Genomic DNA, 7,954 nt, shown 5'->3' with positions numbered 1-7,954 from the left:
GAGACAATTCTGGACATGTAGAGAGTTGCCAGCTGACTAGCAGTGATCGTTTCTTTCATCGCCAGAAAATGTGCAAGTTCGGAAAGCCGGTCAATGACGACAAGGATAGCATCATTACCCTTCTGTGATTTGGGAAATCCAGTGACGAAGTCCATCTCGACATGGTCCCATTTCCATTCAGGAATAGAGATAGGTTGCAGAGTTCCAGCAGGCCTTTGGTGTTCTGCTTTGATACGACGGCAAACGTCACACTCAGCAACATAACGAGCAATGTCTTGCTTCATATTAGACCACCAGAATCTCTGACGGATGTCTTGGTACATCTTTGTACTACCAGGATGGATACATAGAGGCATATCATGAGCTTCTTTCATAACTTCCTGAGTCATATCCAGGTTTTTCTCTGCACATGGCACCACTAGGCGGCCTTTGAAGTACAAAGTGCCATCATCAGCAATAGTGAAGAATGAGGGCTTTCCTTCTGCAAGGTAGCGCTTAATCTTGAGGGCTTCAGAGTCATATCCCTGTATTCTCTTGATGGAGTCCAAGAGATCTGGTTCGACGGCCAGGGTATTGAGCGAACCCTGGGAAACAACCCGGAGGTTCATCTTGCGAAACTCCTTAGGAGGGGGAGTGAGTGCACCCGGAGGAACAATATGGAGGTTCAGCTTTCTGAATTCTTCAACAAGCGAGGGCTGAACTTTGTGAACCTGGAGGTGGTTGCAGTAAGACTTGCGGCTCAAGGCATCAGCCATTACATTAGCCTTGCCTGGCGTATAGGAAATACCCAAGTCAAAGTCTGCAACAATCTCCATCCATCTCTGCTGACGGAGGTTCAGGTCTGGCTGAGTAAACAGATACTTCAGACTTTGGTGGTCAGTGAAGATCTCGCAACGATTACTGAGAAGGTAATGTCGCCACTGCTTCAGCGCATGAATGACAGCAGCAAGTTCGAGGTCGTGAACTGGGTAGTTCTCTTCGTGAGGGCGCAATTGCCGAGAGGCATAAGCAATCACTTTGCAGTCTTGCATTAGGACACAGCCTAATCCTTGACGGGAAGCGTCGCAGTAAATGACGAAGTCCTTCTTAGTATCAGGTGGAGCTAGAACTGGGGCAGAAGTCAACTTGTCTTTGAGTGCCTGGAAACTTTCCTGACATTTGTCTGTCCATTGGAACTTGACACCCTTATGCAACAGGTTAGTCAGAGGCCTGGCGATCTTGGAGAAGTTCTCGACGAATCGACGGCAATAGCTGGCGAGACCGAGAAAACTTCTGACTTGCTTAACGTTCTTGGGAGGAGTCCAATCAAGGATAGCCTGGACTCGTTCAGGGTTGATGGCAATACCATCCTTAGAGATGACATGCCCAAGATAGGTTACTTCGGGTAGCCATAATTCACATTTGGAGAACTTGGCATATAGTTGATGCTCTCGTAGCTTTTCCAGCACAAGACGAAGATGTTCAGCATGTTCCTCTTCGTTTTTGGAAAATACCAGGATATCATCCAGATAAACCACGACGAACTTGTCGAGATAATCCATGAATATATAGTTCATCAGACGAGAGAAGGTGGCTGGCGCGTTGGTTAAACCGAAAGACATAACGGTGTACTCGTATGAACCATATCGAGTCACGAAGGCGGTCTTTGGGATATCCTCTTCGCGAACACGGATCTGGTGGTAACCCAACCTCAAGTCGAGCTTAGAGAACACTGATGAACCCACCAGTTGATCATACAGATCTTTTATCCGAGGAAGAGGGTATTTCTTCTGAATGGTAGCTTGGTTTATAGGATGGTAGTCTTGAACTAATCGGTTTGTCCCATCCTTCTTCTTGACAAAGAGAGAAGGTGCTCCCCAAGGAGAGCAACTTGGGCGAATGAATCCTTTGCGAAGAGATTTGTCGATTTCCTCCTTAAGCTCAAGGAGTTCATGTGGCGGCATCTTGTAGGGTCGTTTGGCTATAGGAGTGGTGCCTGGTTTAAAGTCGATGATGAATTCGACAGCTCTAGCAGGGGGAATCCCTGGAAGTTCTTCAGGAAAGACGAGGAATTCACGCACGACGGGAATGTTTTCAATGCCCTCGAGTGGTGCAGCGTTCAATGCATTCAATGCATAGAGCCTTGCCTCGACATTTTGCACCAGAAGAGCTTGGTAAGTAACTATTTCATCTGAAGGGTGTAGCAGATGGACGGTCTTAGTGGCGCAAACGATTGAAGCAGTATGCGCTTTTAACCAATTCATTCCCAGAATGAGATCAATGCTACAGGACTTCAGTACGATGGGAGAGACAAGAAATTCCAGTCCTTCAATTTTAACAGGAACGTCGTGACTAACCATAGAGGTTTGACATTGGCCCGCAGGGGTGTGTACCACTAGCGGGGTGTTCATCTCTTCGTATTTAATGCCATGCGGGAATGCAAATTCTGCTGATATGAATGAATGGGATGCTCCTGTATCAAATAAAACGGATGCTGGTACTGAATTTACGAGGAGTGTACCCATCACAGTAGCAGGCTGGTCTTGAGCTTCATTGAGATCAACGTGGTTGGCATGAACACGACCATAAGACTTGGCCTTGTTGCTGCGGGGCTGGTTGCTTCCATGGCCAGTTGCTGGAAGGGCCAGTTGATTCTGGTTCTGGTTGCATTCTCTAGCACGGTGTCCTGGTTGACCACACCTGAAGCACAAACCATTATTGGGAGTGGGAACAGGAGCTTGGGGTGGTGGAGCTGGAAGTCTTGACTGCCTAGATGGTGGTGGAGGCAGACGAGGTGCAGCATAGGTCTGCCTTGGGGCAGATGCATTTGGACGGTACATGCTGTTCGGGATCCATATCTTACGCTTCTGTGAGGGCGGGCCCAAAGATGAGCCCGTGTCATGGTTGCGCCTGTGAGAGCTCTGGTATTCCTGCAGACCAGTTTCGACATTGATGGCCTTGTTCACCAAGGTGGCGAAATCAGCAAAGTCATGCACTAGAAGTGCGAGCTTGATGTCAGCTTGAAGGCCGTCACGGAACTTCTCCTGTGTACGGGCATCAGTTGCAATGTCCTCTTCAGCATAGCGGGACAAGTCCAGAAACTCCCGCTGATAAGCTTCAACAGTTTTGTTGCCTTGGGTGAGGTTGCGGAACTCACGCTTCTTCCGGTCCATGACTCCCTGAGGAATGAAGCGGGCACGGAAAGCTGCTTGGAAGTCTGGCCAGGTGATGATTGTTCCAGCTGGCAGAGTACGCCTGTGGCTGTCCCACCATTGAGCTGCGGGTCCCTTCAGGAAGAAGGAAGCAAAGGTGACATAGCTGGCAGGGGCTACATCGGCAGACTCCATCTCATAGGTGATGTCACGGAGCCAGTCATCAACATCCAGAGGCTGAGTTGAGCTGCGGTACACAGTTGGGTTGAGGCGCATGAAATCGTGCAGAGTTACTGGGGTTGGCTGCTGGTCCATATTGGGGCGAGGAAACTGAGCCATCATATTTTCCATGAATTGGCGGTTCAGTTCGAACTGTTGGATCATACCAGCCATGTACTCAGGTGGTGGTGGGGCATTGCCACCACTACCACGACCACCTGGTCTAACCATCCTGCTAATATATAACAGGGGTAGTTCAGCATTGAGAAATTTGCAAAGACAAGAATCATTCATGATGAAACATGCATAATGAAAGGAGCACGATAGCTACTACATAGTAGTCGGCATAACTTACAAAAGGGGTCATGCATAGAGTTCAGTACACAGAGTTCAGTACATAGACTAAAACAACATAGGCGGCACACAGGCTCGCGGCGAATGCATCTAACACTAACAAGCAAGCCTACATCAGTCCCAAGAGGTACTGTGGAGGTAGGTGTAGCCTGAAAGCTGGTAGTGTCGCATCGGGAACTCCACGTCAGCAACCTGGGGTCCGCGAATACTCTGGTGCAGAACCTAACGCTCAGGTGGCAGAAGAGGTCCAAGTGCGGGAGAGTGGCCTCGCACATCTGGCCAGCCGACACCCTGGGGCATCACAGTCCTGGCTGGGTAGATCGCAGAACGGGGCAGCTCCCTAGATCGGACAAAGGGGTGCAACAGCGTCAGAGCACGGTAAAGGTGCTGACGGGTGGTGTACAACTCGTGGCGAAGAGCTCGGTTAGCTCGATCCAGCCCATCAGCATGCAGAACCAGGTTCTGATGGTAGAAGGGCTCTCGGGTGATAGTGGAGTAGGCAGCAGTATAGTATCCCTCCGCACCAACATCAGATGCGATAGCAATGTTCCTGAAAGGGGAGGTGTCCAACTCCCGATACTCTCCACGAAGACGTGTCAGAGCAGCATAAGCAGCATCGTGGACATCCATATCGATGGTCACTCCAACACCATGAGCGGTGTGCAGCACAGTAGTGGAGTCATACTCCCGCGAGTAGAGGTGGATGATGGCACGGTACTGCTCCTGGTTAAAGTCCTGGTACTCCTCGTAAACGGTGTACTCAGGGTGCCAGCGATAACCCAGATAGGTCATCATCTCAGCTAGCATAGCAGGTGATCCCGAGGCACCAATGGCCGTCGTGTGGCGCACGACCTGCCTCGTGGGTTCCATCTGAAAGCAAAAATGTTTCAAAGGAGTCAAATGACAGTGTGTGAATTGTTCAAAATACTATTCTAAGAAATAACTATGGCTTATCCAACTTTGGGGTGAATGCGGTCACGGGATCCTATTGTTAGAGTTAGTAAATTCGTTTAACCCGAGTAGGAGAGAGTTCAGAGTCCCAGAGTAAAGGTCGAGGAGTAAAAGATCCTAGTACCACCCAATGGCGACGTGGGCCCGTAAGACACACAACCATGTTAGTAAAAGTTTTTGCAATGTCTAGACTCGATTTTGGCCAAGGAGTGTGGAAGGGGGATTCCTACAGGCAGTCGGCTCTGATACCAACTTGTGACGCCCCCGATTCAATCGTACACTAATCATGCACGCAAACGTGTACGATCAAGATCAGGGACTCACGGGAAGATATCACAACACAACTCTAAAACATAAAAATAGTCATACAAGCATCATAATACAAGCCAGGGGCCTCGAGGGCTCGAATACAAGTGCTCGATCATAGTCGAGTCAGCGGAAGCAACAATATCTGAGTACAGACATAAGTTAAACAAGTTTGCCTTAAGAAGGCTAGCACAAACTGGGATACAGATCGAACGAGGCGCAGACCTCCTGCCTGGGATCCTCCTAACTACTCCTGGTCATCGTCAGCGGGCTGCAAGTAGTAGTAGGCACCTCTAGTGTAGTAGGAGTCGTCGTCGACGGTGGCGTCTGGCTCCTGGGCTCCAGCATCTGGTTGCGACAACTAGGTAGAAAGGAAAGGGGGGAAAAGAGGAAGGAAAGCAACCGTGAGTACTCATCCAAAGTACTCGCAAGCAAGGAGCTACACTACATATGCATGGGTATATGTGTAGAGGGCCATATCAGTGGACTGAACTGCAGAATGCCAGAATAAGAGGGGGATAGCTAATCCAGTCGAAGACTACGCTTCTGGCAGCCTCCATCTTGCAGCATGTAGAAGAGAGTAGATTGAAGTCCTCCAAGTAGCATCGCATAGCATAATCCTACCCGGCGATCCCCTCCGCGTCTCCCTGTTAGAGAGCGATCACCGGGTTATATCTGGCACTTGGAAGGGTGTGTTTTATTAAGTATCCAGTTCTAGTTGTCATAAGGTCAAGGTACAACCCCGGGTCGTCCTTTTACCGAGGGACACGGCTATTCGAATAGATAAACTTCCCTGCAGAGGTGCACCACATAACCCAACATGCTCGATCCCATTTGGCCGGACACACTTTTCTGGGTCATGCCCGGCCTCGGAAGATCAACACGTCGCAGCCCCACCTAGGCACAACAGAGAGGTCAGCACGCCGGTCTAAATCCTATGGCGCAGGGGTCTAGGCCCATCGCCCATTGCACACCTGCACGTTGCAAACGCGGCCGAAAGCAGACCTAGCCTAGTAGGCGTTCCAGTCCAATCCGGCGCGCGCCACTCAGTCGCTAACGTCACGAAGACTTCGGCTGATACCACGACGTCGAGTGCCCATAATTGTTCCCGCGTAGTTGGTTAGTGCGTATAGACCAAATGGCCAGACTCAGATCAAATACCAAGAACTCGTTAAGCGTGTTATTTTGAAGTAACCGCGGACGCCGTCCAGGGCCAGGCCCACCTCTGCCTAGGTGGTCTCAACCTGCCCTGTCGCTCCGCCACAAGATCCACTCGCGGGTACTCCTATGAGCGGTTTGCCTACCTTACCCACTTGATGAAAGGGAACGAACTTCGTTTCCTTGGCGGCTTTATGGATGGATTCAGTCAGAAAAAACTCCTTCCTTTTGAAAAAAGTGACGCTTTGCGTCTTCGCTTCCGAGGGTTAGGGTATAGGCCGTTTCGAGCAAGCTTTCGCTTTTTCCCGACCCAACTTTAGTCACCACAGGTATCATGTATAGAGTATATAAGTATATACCCGTGATCACTGCCCAAGTGATCACGGCCCGATAGTATAGCACAGCAGACGGACAAGAATGTAGGGCCACTGATGGAAAACTAGCATCCTATACTAAGCATGTAGGATTGCAGGTAAAGGTAACAACAGTAGTAGCAAGGACAGGCTATGCATCAGGATAGGATTAACGAAAAGCAGTAACATGCTACACTACTCTAATGCAAGTAGTATAGAGAAGAATAGGCGATATCTGGTGATCAAGGGGGGGCTTGCCTGATTGCTCTGGCAAGAAGGAGGGGTCGTCAACAGCGTAGTCGGTCGGGGCACCAGCAGCGGCGTCGGTCTCGTAGTCTACCTGAGAGAAGAGGGGGAAGAAACAATGAATAAATTGCAAACAGATGTATGGCGATGCATGGCATGACAAAGTGTGATGCTAGGTGTGCCCTAACGCGGTAGTAGGTGATACCGGCGAAGAGGGGGAACATCCGGGAAAGTATTCCCGATGTTTCGCGTTTTCGGACAGATGGACCGGAGGTGAAATGTTGCAGGTTCACTATGCTAGGGACGTGTGGTGAACGAACGGGCTGCGTATCCGGATTCGTCTCGTCATTCTGAGCAACTTTCATGTAGAAAGTATTTTCATCCGAGTTACGGATTATTTTATATGATTTTTCAAAGATTAAACCATTTTCGGGAATTATTTTTATTAACAGAAATCTATTAATGCGTCAGCATGACGTCAGCAGTCAGCTGACCCGTTTGACCAGTCAAACTGACCAGTGGGTCCTACCTGTCATAGACAGTGGACTAACAGAAGTTTAAACTAACTAAATTTAGGTTAGTTAACTACTGGACCCCACCTGTGAGTGCCTCATTTATCTAACTAATTGATTTTAATTATAAAATGTTTTAGGTAAAATAATTATGCGGTGGGGCCCGCATGTCAGCGCCACTGGGCTGCCCAGTCAGCACATTGACTGGGTCAACCCAGTCAACGGGGCCCGTGGGGCCCGCTGGCAGCGACCCAGGGGGTGGCCCCAGGTCGGCCACGTCGGACGCCGGCGTCGGAGTTGGATCCGGTGAGCCAAAACGCGGCGGAGGGCGCCGGCGAGCCTCGGGATTTCGCCTCGGTGGGTCGTTTCGTGCGCGGCTACCCGCGTTCGAACGGGCGCACGCTTGCGCGTCGAACTGTGGGGGTGGCTTGGCCGGAAACGGCCGAAGACGGTGGTGGCGAGCGGCGGAGCCGACGCCGGAGTTCGGGCGTCGACGGATCTAGAGCTAGGGGGTACGGGGAAGCACGGGCTCGTGCTCGTTGGGCTCCTGGGAGCACCAGGAACTCGACCGTGGGCTTGCGCGAGCGTGACGGCGGCTGTGGCCACGGCGGCAAGGCGATCCGCTGCGACGGGCTCACGGCAACGACGACAAGGTAGCTACGGGGCGCGAGAGGTCAATGAAGAGGAGCAAGGGATGAAGAAGCTCACCGTGCGGCTCACACGT

This window comes from Triticum aestivum, chromosome 6D (assembly GCF_018294505.1).
Source record: "Triticum aestivum cultivar Chinese Spring chromosome 6D, IWGSC CS RefSeq v2.1, whole genome shotgun sequence".
NCBI lineage: Eukaryota > Viridiplantae > Streptophyta > Magnoliopsida > Poales > Poaceae > Triticum > Triticum aestivum.
This window is presented reverse-complemented; position numbering follows the sequence as displayed.